A 12370-nucleotide genomic window follows, 5' to 3' on the forward strand; every position below is an offset into this window, starting at 1 on the left:
TTACTGCAGTGCATCAAATAAAACAAAGATTGTTCTTCAGAGTGCAGGGTGCACACAATCTTTATGTTGGCCATTAGGGAGACGACTCTATTTCAAAACTGAAACAACCACGCAACATACCTGGTGTTCAATTATTCACGACTTGTCTTATAACTGTGATGTGGAATGAATTAAAGATGCATTTACATTTACTTTGCTTGCATACGAAATACACAGCTTTCTGTCTGTGTGTGTGTGTGTGTGTGTGTGTGTGTGTGTGGCCTTTAACTTCATTTTGACAGAACTGCACAAAATCTTCTTAGTTGTCATATATTGCACAACTCAGTTCAAGCTTTCATCGCTTTCTGAAACGTCCAAATCTAAGTATACCATCAATGAGGCGCCTGAGAGCCAAGCCCGATGGACCGAGGCTAGAGACTCTGAGTCTCTTCTCCCCAGCTGTCCTACAATAAAGGCAGAACCAGTCTACTGTCTATTTAGGTAAATTGATGTTTTGGTTAAACATCGGTTGATGCAGATATCGGCCAATCAGCGGTGGTGGGCGGTGAGAGGTTGCTCTGGGATGCCGCGGCTCATGTCGAGGGAAACTCAGGTGAACGGAGGATCCCACTTGACAACGGAGGTGATGCTCTGACTCTGGACGCCCACCAGTCTACAAGGCTACAAGGGACAGGAGGTCGCATCGGTGTTGTCGCTACCTGGTTAGCTCGCACAGAGGCGTTTGCTTGTCAACAGGCAAGGCAGGCAACTGCTTGTGGCCCCAGATCAGTAGAGGGTCTGTTTAAGGCAGCAATGATGGTTTTTGGGAACGAGGAAGGTGAAGTCGTTGGAGCAGAGGGGCATTACTGGGATGAGGGGTGTCTTTCATTATGGCACAGGTATGTTGTGTTTATTTGAAAATGGCATGTACCAACGTCAGCAGCACATGGATGGATTTCATGTCAATATTTGGGGCTGTTTTAATTACTATATGAATGTTTCTGTTTGTTGTCGCTCATGAAACAATCTATGTAGACTTCCTTAGCAGCACTGATACTAAAACATCAGGTTAAGATGTTGAAATAATGAGTCTGGGATCATCGAACATGTTCATCCTGCTTTTACAACTGACGATCGACTCTTCCTGATAGCGATCCAGGATTCACAGCAGGTGAACCTGCAGCGCAGGATTTCACTTCACATCCCAATCAATGCTTCAAACTCTGCCCCCCTTCAGCAGGGACGTTTACGTCTCCCCGGTCTCTCCTCTCTCCCTGCTTTGGATGAGGAGCTGCCCCCCTGGGGTGACACTTATTTCCTGGAGATCCAATTTCCTCCGTGTGCAGCCCGTGTGTCTGTTTCTCTCATCATCAATCAATCCACTTTTTTTTTGTAATCATGGTGTTCTGGGGAAATGTGGAGATGACGCAGTCCTCACGTTTTCAAATTAAAACATCGAGGAGAGGGAAGAACAAATCGTGCTTTCATATGTGAAAGCTTAAAAGTGAGTTTGGATAAGAACACTTTTATTGGGAAATAAAATGTTTACCCATAAAAAAAAAAGTTATTCTTCTCTGCATCAAAATTGCGTTTGCAATCAATTCTCATCATGAGGTAAAGCTCTCAAAGGCAGTTCCTTAACTTTAGCACCAAAAGCTGAGGAGAGAGAGAGAGAGAGAGAGAGAGAGAGAGAGAGAGAGAGAGAGAGAGTAGATTATAGGTGCAGAGGCTGAAAAATAAACACAAGTGAGGCTGGAAATTTAATAAAAATGTAAATTTCTCTCAAGAGTTAATATGAGAAGCAATTTGAAGATGTGCAGGACAACCATTGTATATTTGAAATGAGCTCACTGATGTGCTCTGCTGATTGTTTATTGACCGCAGGTCTCTGTGTTCGAGGCTCCTGACTTATATTAAACCCTGCAGTGTCGGTGTGAACTAAGAGGCAACCTCTGGTGTGGAAAATTGAAGCCAATGAAGAAGTGCAGCCCTCTAAGTTTCCTCTTGAGGATGCGAGCTAAGCAGAAGTCCCAGACGTCTCACATACACACAAATTCAGAAAAAGCTTGTGTGTTAATCAGGACACACTCTATCGGGGTGATTTAGAATAAAATAAATCATCCGTTTTGATTGAATGAGGGATAAGAGATTACCATAATAAGGTGTGTTGCTAACAGGCGGACGCAGTGCTTAAGACTCCTCACGTTGATCAGAGAGGGCACACATTTCCATAATTAGGGGCTTGACTGATTTGACTGACAGGTGGAGTTAACTTCTCATAGCTTCATAGAGTGTTCAGTCCACAATTTGGCTGCAGCCAAGTGTAACATGACTTAAAGGCAGGGTTGGTCATTTTTTTTAAAACTAGCATGATTTTGAAAGTAGCATTCCCTCCAAAGCCACGCCCCCTCACTCAAGCGGACCTCATACAATCTCACAACGACCAACAAAAAACTTGTGCTTTGAGTGTTAAAGATAGAGAACAAGCAGGGAGACAGGGAGGCCTGATTGGTTAATCAGACTGGTATCTCGATGGTTTACAACATGCTACAGATGAACACGTTCAGGACCAAAAGATAATTTCAACCAAAATCTTAAAAAGTGTCTCTGGAAAAAATGACCGACCCAATCACCAAGTGACCAGTGTAATCGCTTTAATCGAACATTAGTTCATCCACTCAGCATGAACAGATTATTCTGCACCGTCAGCCTGGAGTCGGCTGCAGAACGATTCAAACTCAAGGAGCTGGAATCCTTTTCAAATCTACAGTGAAAGACATAGAAGCAGATTCTATAGGATGTTGGAGTTACTTCAGGTACATTTACATCTGTAGGCCTATCTTTGCAAATAAATAACATAAAATAAAATATTCATTTTGTCAACAACAATGGCGGAGGAGAAATTAAGCTGGGCCTTCTCATGAGTACAATTTTCAAGGCTGGAGCTGGTGATAATGCTGATAAGTATGAATCCTTTACATTGTTTTTATGTTTCTATTGGTGGATTCTTTGTGAGCTAATTTTCGTAACCTAGCAACAGTAAGTGTCTGGTACAAAGATCGCACTCCCTTCAAAGACTCTTCACTCCAACACTTCTTTCTCATTACGGTGAACGTGCTATTCCGAATCCAAAATAAATTCTCTGTGACTTTTATTTCACAGTAATAAGTTGTTTTTAATTTGTGTGACTTCCTGAGGAAAAAAGGCGTGAAAACCCAACCTCACACCTGCTGCTGCTGCTTCCATCTGACGTGCGCTCGTCTCTCCTCTTTCACAGTCAGAGGAAGATTACTGCCTCGCATGAAAGCCTTCACGGGGAGCTTTTATGTCAAAAGGATGCTCTCTTTTTTTTTTTTTTCATATAAGAGGTTGATCGCACATGCTGACAGCTTTCATAACATCATACAGAAATACTAAGGTTGAATCATGCTAATAGATGAGCGTGGGATGCTAATTAAATTACTATTATGGCCAAGCTGTGAGGCTTCCCATGGTTCCCAGGAAGCCAAATAAGTGAGAGGATAAAGGACGTGTACGTGTTCCTGCAGAGAGAGAGAGAGAGAGAGAGAGAGAGAGAGAGAGAGAGAGAGAGAGAGAGAGAGATGTATTCAGTCAGCCGCCGGACCAGCAGCGAAAAATAAAATGTGTATCAATAGATGATTTCAAAAAAAGTATTTCAATCAATCTGCTGAGATTTCCAGATGCGCTCACGTGACGTAAGACACAAAAGAAGAGTTTATTTTCCTCACTTCCTGCCAATTTCTTATGAAAAGGAAAACAGTGCAATAAATATTTCATCCTCACGCATTGTTGCTGTTCATAAAACGGGGAGAAAATTAAAAAAAAAACAACAATCCTCCGTGCTGTGCTGAAGCGCCCTGCAGCTGCGTGCTGTAGGCTAATTTGTCAAGGCAAAGGGCTGAGATGAAGGTGTTAACCTGGCTGATTTAATATATGTGCCGTGAATAGCAGCCCTGTGAGCTGTCAAAACATAATGATCATGCCTCCCTTTTTGCTCGTGTTCATAAATTATCGAGGCGTGGTGATTTATTGCAGGCTGCCACGGCGGCGTGCTGCAGAGCCCCGCTGAAACTCCACGCAGATTAACATCTCGTAAAGTTCAGGCAGGTAATAAAGGTGTTGAGGTTATGACTTTGTAATGAGACCAGTTTAGACAACATGCAGATGAACATCTCATAAAGTTAGTTATGTTTCAGCACTCTTTAGTTTGGCTCTGTCAAATGACAGATATTGAAATCAGTATGCACCATATTGCATATTGATTTCCATAGTAGTGTGTAACAGCCTCACTCAGATTGTTCTTCTTCCCCTTTTCTATGAAATTCTTTCTGGCACTTTCACTTAGACTGACCCTGTTTGCCTCTGACATGCCTGCTGTGTCCTCATGCTAGAAATCATCTCAGCCTCACGTCCGCGAAGTCAAGTTCTATCTCAGCTTTCCTGCTTTCCATCGGCTCCTCTCTCCGGGCTGTTTGGCCCTACATTAGCTCTACTGTGAGACTTTCCTTCTTTTTTTCCCTGGATATTGTCGTGTGCTTTTATTGTTCATGACATTCTTCACTGGATCCAAGCGGCTGAAATGGGCTTCCTCCGTAGGGTGGCTGGCAGACCCTTAGAGATAGGGTGAGGAGCTCGGAGTGAGTCTGTGTGCCAACTGGACGCCTCACTCGGGAGGTGTTCCGGGCATGTGCCTCTGGGAGGAGGCCTCGGGGTAGACCGAGGAAACGCCTCGGGGTCCCACCAGAGGAGCTGGAGGAAGTGTCTGGGGCGAGGGGAAGTCTGGGACCCGACCCTGGAGAAAGGGTGGAAAATGAATGGATGGATTCTTCACTGTGTGCCATCTGTAGAGTCTTCATCCAAACCTGGCTTCTTTCTATCAGTCCAAGTCCACTCTTATGGCATTTGAACTGAATTCTGTTACAACACCCGCCTGTTATCATCAGATTATCGTTAACCACTGTGCCTCCCGTGCTCTGTATTTGGGACCGAACAGCATCTGTTAAAGCTCAACTGTCTCGTTGGTCTCTTCTGACTTTCTGAAAACCAGCACGAAAATACCAATCATCTCAAATCTAGGCTTTAAAAAGGCAGTCCAAATGATCTTGATGACTGCACATTATATTAATACAGACACAGGCGCTACATTTCATCTAAAAGCCGATAAAGAAAACTATTAACATTCAACTCTGAAGCCGATCAAGGACGGCGCTGATAGCTCTTGGCAATAACGCCGTCCCTGTCCACTGCTTTAAAGACAGTGTTTTGATGAAGCGAGTCAGGAGGAGGTGTCACCACGAGAGCCGGAGTGACTGGGGGTCCTCGGGGAGGGTCCCGCTGAGGAGTAACACTCAGTTAATTACTGCCATTATTTTGCCTGTCTCCTCCTGAGATGTTGGGCTTCAGATTTAATGTGCTGCCTCTTGACTTGGGGCGTGTGCATACCTTCAGACGGTTCAGGAGCGGGATGGCTGCGGGGAGACACTGCAGGGTTTGTATGTTTTTGTTATGTGGTAATTAAGGGAAGCATGAGGCGGGTGCATCAGCGTTTAAAGATGCTCTGCAAGCAGTTTGAAACTCCAGGGAAAAACAAACAGATTAATTGTGAGTCTTTGGAGTGACTACTGCAAACAAATGAGCCCCCTTCAGTCCCTGCTGTAATCCATGCCTCTTATTGCATTTAGTCATTGACTTATACTGATTCGTTTTAAAGAGCTCTTTTCCTCCTATTGTCTCTCTCAAGGTTGAAGGCCACAGTCCAAATTTAAAAATACCATCAGAATTTGATTTGAAGCAGAACAGAGCGACCAAGAGGCCAAGACGGTTTCGAGTAAATCACGACTCAACTGTGTGAATTATAATTAACACACGTCAGTAAAAGTGAGAAGAAATATGGCGGATAAATACCAATTTAATTTATGTTATTTTGTTCAAAACCTGAAGGTCAGAAATGTGTCTTATTAAACCTGGGTGTAACATATAATATGCAAAGAGCAGAATATAAACATGAATGAAGATGTTGAGAAACGTGGATTCTTAATCTAGCAGGAGGTTTTTTTTTCCGCTTTTCCTCGGCACCAAACATCTTTGGGTCGCTTTCCCGCTCTCACCTTCTCTCCTTGATGACCGGAGCCGCGTTCATCTCCCTCTGCTGCACACTGAATTCAGAGTGGACTTAAATGATTACCTCGGGACACAGGAGTAAAATGATCCAGTTGCTATTTAAGATATTTAGCTGTAAAATCCTTTATCTGAGTGTCAGATCCTCCTCCTGCCCTGTGAGTGTGTGACACGAGGACTTCTATCTGTTATTACCTCGACTTGTTGAGAGGACATAAACACAAAGAGGATGCAGGTGTGCGTTGAACCTGCATTCTCACTAACGACCATCAGGGGGCGTTCGGGGGGGTTGTGCAGAGGATCCCAATCTTTGCTCCTTGGACCAGGTTCGGTTTGCTTGAAAGCTTTGCTTGCTCAAGTATGAGATTACATTTCCTGAATCCAGCACCAAACAAGAGCCATTAAGACATGTTTTATTCATGAGTCAGTAAAAGTTACATGTCGAAGTTTCTGGAAGGAAAAGTTTGTGGTCACTGTGAGCTTTAAATGAAACACGTTCACTGACAGAAAGTGTGAAAACTGCAACTTTATGTTTTATTGAAAAGAATGATTAAACAGCAGATTCAGTAAATGCAGTGTCCTGTCTCAGTTTTCTTTAAAGTGATCTAATTTGACATTTTTTATTTCAGATAAACATCATATAGCAACAGTGCTGTCAAATGTTCTTCACTGTTAGCAAAGGAAACGTTTACAGCTCCCATTTACAAGAGTGTATTGTTCATGATCCAGCACAGAAAAAAAGGTAAATGCATTGTAATATCTATCCACATGAACATTCATATATGGACCCCCACACACTGACTTAAATATACCCACCCACAGACAAGTGTGGAAACATCAGGTCGAACAAATCAGTGATTTCTCAACTTCTTCCTCCCCACGCAGGCGTCACATGCAAAGGAAGGTTCTTATTGGAGGCCGTTTAACCACACGACCTGCAAGTCTTTAATGTTGAGTTTGTAGTTATGAATTCCATGTTATAAACCTCTCTGGATTTTTTTTATCCCGTCTAGTCTGAGAACGCCTCGGAAAATCCCCGAGGAGGAGCTGAACGTGTTGCCGGGGAGACGGAAGTCTGCTTCCACCGCGGACCGATCTAAGAAAATAGATCACAAACCTTTAACTCTTTGTTTTCATTCTTTTAACATGAGGGGAGTCGTAGCTAACACAATGCTCTTAGTTATTACATATTATTATTACCTTAAATTATTGGGCAGTATCCAATCGATTGGATTGTTATTACCTTAAATTATTGGGCAGTATCCAATCGATTGGATTGTTATTACCTTAAATTATTGGGCAGTAGTCACAAAATAAATTAAGAAGGTTCTAGAGGCAATTTTACATTTACAGTTTTTGCAATTTCTTTTTCGATGTTTTGCACAAAAGTGTATTAACTTGAGTCCCAGACAATATGGGCGTGGTCTCCTACCAAGCCGCAGCCCCTCCAGCATTGATTAGAGGTGTTAGGATGTTTGGAAGTGATAAGATGCAGCTTCATCACAGCCGTGCGTGTTGGCTGAACACACCGTTGTGCTGCAGACTCTGTAACACCAGCGTGCAGCAGTGTGTGAGCCACAGCTCAGATGTTGGAGGGAAGATGGTGAATTATTATAAGAGAAGATGAAAAACATGCAGTATTTATGACCTCTGAGCGAAGCAGGGACAACTCTTAAATATTCTTTACATTTCAGGCTGGTTAGCTTTGCATGCATTATTGAAATGTAAATATAAATCATTCATAAAAAGGTGCATTTGAATTCTACTGAAATGTAAAGCATGAGAAATAGAGAGCGGGAAAAAAAACGTTTGTATGATTGGAAAATTCCTACTTGTCATGTAAAAGTTGCCGATTGCTTCAAATAAATACATTTTTTCATCTTTACTTCATTTTTTTTTTAATCAAAGTTTGTTGGTGAAAGTTTTAAAGCAAAAAAAATAAATAATAATAATTCAAGATTTGATGCAAAATCCAGCAACATTAAATTATATGATCAGGTTTAGTTGTTTCTGAGCAGCTCTTCAAACTACAAGTTGCAACCTCCAGACTTGCCAACATAGAAATGCATCATTTTGCACTCGAGGTCCTGCAGTTTATTTTTTTTTTCCACTCCACGTCGGTTTCTTCTTTTCAACACCGGAGGTTGCCACTTGATTCTTTCACCGAAAATAGGAGTCACTCAGGTGAAAGGAGCCTTCCTGTGTTCCAGGATACGGTAAGGTTTTGGTGAAACAATGACGATCAAAGCTCCCTGACTTCCTCTGGAAACCGATGAAGGTATTGAGCTCTGGTGTTGAAGGCCTGGTGAAGCAAAAAGACATCAAAGCTCCAGAGCGCCATTGGAAACCAACGTCCTCCATCCAGCACGTACTGCCAAAACGCTTTGAAGAGGAGCTCCTCAGCCTGGACCACAAAGACCCGACATCGATCCATCATGAGCGCAGCGATAAGCTACACTTAGCATGAACCTCCTTTGAGAGAGAACAAGCATCCGAGGCAGCCGTCGGTTCCCACCAACGAACCCGAGGAACCTGCGAGACGGGACAGTTCAGAAGCTCACAGGTAAACGTGTGGTTAGTAATTAAGATTTAAAGATGGTGGCATGCACGGCCCTCTCGAGATTTGAATTCATGAACCCATTTTAAACGCTCATTCAGACCACTTAATTGAAGCACAGCTGTGTTAAAAGAAAAAAATACTGTAAGTTGTGAATCAAGTCTTTAACTGTCTGGAGGGTCGAGTCGCCTCCTACAGTGTGATGAGTGCGTCATGACTGCTGGAGCTAAGAGCTACACGTTTAAAAAGCCATCATCCCAGGTGGACGTTTGAGTTTGTAGTCACTCCGTCTTTTGATGATGATGATGTGTACAGCAGGGGTGTCCAAAGTGCGGCCCAGGGGCCATTTGTGGCCCCTGAGTGGATTTTTTGTGGCCCTTGACTTCAAATCGAAGAATCAGAAGATTTTGGCCCCAGGCCTCATCAGATGGCATATTTCGTTCTTTTTTTCTTTTTCATGTTAGCGAGGGAGACCTATAAAAGCCTGACTATTCTTTCCAAAAGATTAGAACACAACAGTTTCCCACTGCAATTAGTTATTGTGTATTTACATTATTTTTTGAAGTGGTCAAAATACAAAAAGTTCCTTCCAATATTTAAGAAAAAACAAACAAAAAAGACCCTGTGGCCCGTGAGCGATTCTAACGCGACAATTTTGGCCCGCAAGAAAAAAAGTTTGATGATGAAGAAATCTCCGCTGACACTGACTCGCTTGTGCAACAGGAAGTGCATTCATAAAGAAAGAACAGCGTCAACCAGACTTGCCGTGGATCGCCTGGGAGAAACATGAAGCCAACATCATCTCTTTATACAGCATCGGTCAAAGCAACAATCAAAAGAACATCTGTGTGATTTTTTTATTACCCAAAGTCAACAGTTCTCCTTGTGACTTCTCTGAATAGAGGACTCCATACATCCAATGTAAGGATGACTCTTAGAGTTCATGTCCTTCTGTGTGTTTTAAAGAGCATCACATGTTCATCAACAACACTGAGACTACAGCGGCCTGTCGTAGGGAATAAATATATACAGCTACTTTAAAACACAAGAAGAAGAATAGCAAACGCACCACACACACCACATGCATTAAAAAAAAATACAGAATATACGAATATATTACGGCTTCATCACACGTTTAAAGCAAAGACATCGGTCATGGATTTTTTTTAATATATTGGTTGAATATTCATGGTCTGAGTCTTTACTGGGGCCGCCACACCAACGCGGAGCAGACAGTTGTCTTGCACCGCTTGTTATTGAATAATGAAGCAAGGCCATTTGGTTCATTATTAATTCATAGTGCGATATAAAATGACCTTGGGCCAAGCCTCGGCTCAAAAGATGAAAGAACAGACGCATATGGACGTCAGCGTGATCGGGCTTTTACTGCTCTGAAATATCATCATCATAATAAGAAGAAGAAGAAGTCATTGAACGCGTGTAATAACCCGTCCAGTTCGGTTTTCATGCCTCTTTTTGTTGCTCCACTTTGAAGCAGAAGATCTTTTTTTTTCTTCAGAGGGAAGAATTAAAAGTTTGAAGAAAGGACTCCAATGAAGTGTTGGGTAGCTTCGTGCCGCCGTGTGCAGAGGCGATAGTTTTCATCGCAGTGGCCTAAATGTCCCCCCCTCACACGCTCTCCCATCCCAACACTTCCTGTCTCTCTTCAGCTGTTTTGTCCTTTTTGTTTCCACAGACTTGGACATTTTCTTTTTCACGTTAAAGGGGGACATTATTTTTCTTTTGCAGGGACAATGGAAAGGGTTTGTTTTTGTTGTTAAAGATGGTCGCCTGTAAAGCCTGTATTTCATTTCCTCCAGTGGTCTTTTTGTATTATTTTGAGCAACAGGATGGGGGGGGCTCTTTATTTTCTTTTCCCACCTAATTTCTTAGTTAAAGCCATAACCCAGTGGCATTATTGAGACCCAGTAGGTTTTGAATAAAATAAATATTTTTTATGCCTTGAAATGTAAAAAAGGAGAAAACATCCTCGATGCTCGAGCATTAAAGACAGACTTCTTGATGAGCTGGAGGTCATTTTGAGGGATTTTTTTTTGCTTCCTTTATTGTCTTATGTTGATTAAAAACAGTCAGTTTGGTAATGCACTTAATAAACCTCATTGTACGAGCTACATACTAACACATGTATTGTAAACTTGCGTGCTGCTGAGTGAGTGGTGTTCAAGGCTGTGGATATAGAGCTGCAGGAAACGGCTTATTTCAAATCTCACGTGAAGTCTTACGAAGCTCGATGCCCAGACGACGAAAAGATGGATGTGTGTGAGATAAATCTGCAGAGGGTGCTAAACGGTGACATGATACAGACTGCTTCAAGCCTCTTGGTAGAATCCCATTAAAACCTCCAACGCACAGTGGGTTCTTCGCTGCAGCGTTCTGCCCCCTTCAGGCCTTCAGAGAGCCGGCCAATCAGAAGGAAGTGGACACAAAGTGATTACAGGGAGAGGATGAAATTAAAGGTTTTTACTGACGCCTGTGTGAGATAAACAAGGAGATTTATTGAGCTGCAAATCAGGCCGAGCTGCTCGAAAGGTTTCAATGAAAACATGAAAGATGATCGTGATATGCAGTAACTAGTTAGCATTAGCCATTTGACCAAGGCTAACAGAAAGCTTTCGTTTTTCATTTTTCAGATCCAATTTCTGTCGTCACGTTCTCACAAATCAGCCAAACAGATTGAGGGGTTGAGCTGTGACGATATATCTAAAAAGTGGGTAAAAGACTTTCAGAGCTCCGTGTAAGTGAAGCACACCTTTAACTTGAACCTGTTTGTTATTCCAGCGTTGATTTCCCAACACAAAGACCGGAGAGTCAGAGCCAGAATACCAAGTGAGCCGAGGAAGTGATTTGTTTTCTGGTTTGGGAACGGATCGCTTCAAGGCTCTTTGTGAAGGATGAATTAACACACATTGTAGGCTGCCCATTGAGACACACAGAGACAAAATACCCAACCATTCAGCCTTACCGAGCCCCCCCCACCCCCCCCTTTTTTTTTTCACCTTCCCCACTTCCTCTGCCTTGTCTTCTCTCCCTGCCTCTTTCCCCCCTCATTGCCACACTTGTGCCGTCTGTTGTCTGGTAACAGCAGCAGTGACGACGTAGGATCGCATGCCCACGAGGGACTTATTTTAGAAATGCAATAACCTCAACTGTACTTGAATTCCTCCGTCAGCCAAACAGAAACAACATTGCAGATCGGATGACTCCCTGAATCATCGATCCATCTGTGCGTGAGTCGTCACCCAGCTGCTCCTCTCTTCCCATATGAGCAGAATTTATCTCTATTTCGTGTTTCTAAATCGAAACACGCAGACTGTATTTCATGTTCTCGGTTCTCCTCTTCGCTCGCTGCGGGGAAGCACATTACTGTTGCGAGGCTTTGCCCTAAATATTGCCTTCCCCCTCCTCTGGAGACCAACTTCCAGGAGATCTGGAAGTCTGTCAGAATGCTGTCAGGGTCCCCCGGCACTCTGACCTACTTGTTCCTCTCACAAGGAAAAACTGTGCAGACATCCACAGCTCAGAAACACTTCAGCGTGATGAATCAAAACCACCTGCACTCCTGTGTGCGTTTGTTATTGTTTCAGCATTTTATTAAATGTTCATTAAGATTAGATTAAGGTTATAATAACACTAATTGGTGGTGTATTGTGTGTCATTGGAAAGCTTGATTAGTCA

The sequence above is a fragment of the Symphodus melops genome, assembly GCF_947650265.1.
Source record: "Symphodus melops genome assembly, chromosome: 11".
Taxonomy (NCBI): domain Eukaryota; kingdom Metazoa; phylum Chordata; class Actinopteri; order Labriformes; family Labridae; genus Symphodus; species Symphodus melops.